Genomic DNA, 1,172 nt, shown 5'->3' with positions numbered 1-1,172 from the left:
CAGAGAGCAGGAAGTAACTTTAAGAACATGACACCCACATTCTCAAAAGGTGAGGTGGGTGGGTGGTTTTTGGGTTTTCATTGCATTATGGATATTTGCTACTGTTTAGAGTGGTTGGTTATAAGTTATTATTGGTAATGGTCAAGAAAATAGATAAACAAAAGGGATTAGATTCAGAGTTCTTGTTTTGATAAAAAGGGAGGATACAAATTTAATGGGATATAAATGTATATTATTGAGTTCCTCTGAAAAAGAAAAGGAAGGATATAGAAATAGAATAAAAGATTATTGAATCTACTTTTTTTTTTTACAGTTCAGGTCTTTTATTTCTTTTTGTACATCAGGCCATGAATTCATAGGGAATGGGCTCCAACAGCTCAGGCTCCTTCCCGTTAGTCCTCATGAAGTGTGCTTCTCTGGGTGGAGCAGGCTGGCGCTTCAGCTGAACCCAGGTGCCCTTCTCTTTGGCTTCCTTTTTCTTCTGGTCGTTCTCCTTCACCTGCTTCAGGAAGCTGTCTCTCTGCTTTTCAAGTGCTTGATGTGTTCAATCCGCACATTAATTCTCTTGGCAAGAATCTTGCCCTTAACTTGCTTGTTTACAATGATGCCCACAGCATCCTGGGTGACATTGTAGACTCTTCCGGTTTTGCCATGGTAACATTTATGGGGCATTCCTTTTTGAACAGTGCCCATTCCCTTGATGTCTACATTATCGCCTTTCTTGTGGATTCGCAGGTACGTGGCCAAAAAAACAACTCCATGTTTCCTAAAGGGCCTAGAGAACATATAGTGAGTGCCCCTCCTCTTTCCCTTTGTGTTTGTCATTTTGGTGAGTTACTGAAAGATGGCTACCCTTGAATCTACTTTTAAACAAAAAAGCAACTATTTGTTTTAAATATTTTACATTGATATGTAGCTATGTTTCTTGATACAAATTTGAGATTAATTGAACATACTGAACATACATTTCTAATCTTGTTTAATGTATAGTACTTATTCAGCTCATTTAACAATGTAATGCAAATTTCTAGTCCATGAAAGTTGTTATTATCAACTAATTAAGATATAAAGAAATGCAAGTTAGTAGTTAGTCATTACAATCAAACTTTTAGTTGTATTAGGTATGTCTTCAAGGTCAAACAGAGATATATTTTAGGTAGACAGGTCATATT

At 36.6% G+C, this 1,172-nt stretch overlaps 1 pseudogene; it reads right to left on the bottom strand.

Annotated features, from left to right (window-relative positions):
* Positions 1 to 340: 340 nt before the first annotated feature.
* LOC142834139 (large ribosomal subunit protein eL21 pseudogene) lies at positions 341 to 825 on the bottom strand (annotated as a pseudogene).
* Between the last annotated feature and the right edge of the window lie 347 nt (positions 826 to 1,172).

This window comes from Microtus pennsylvanicus, chromosome 13, assembly GCF_037038515.1.
Source record: "Microtus pennsylvanicus isolate mMicPen1 chromosome 13, mMicPen1.hap1, whole genome shotgun sequence".
NCBI lineage: Eukaryota > Metazoa > Chordata > Mammalia > Rodentia > Cricetidae > Microtus > Microtus pennsylvanicus.
Note: the sequence above shows the minus strand (reverse complement) of the source record. Positions and strands in the feature narration are given on the sequence as shown.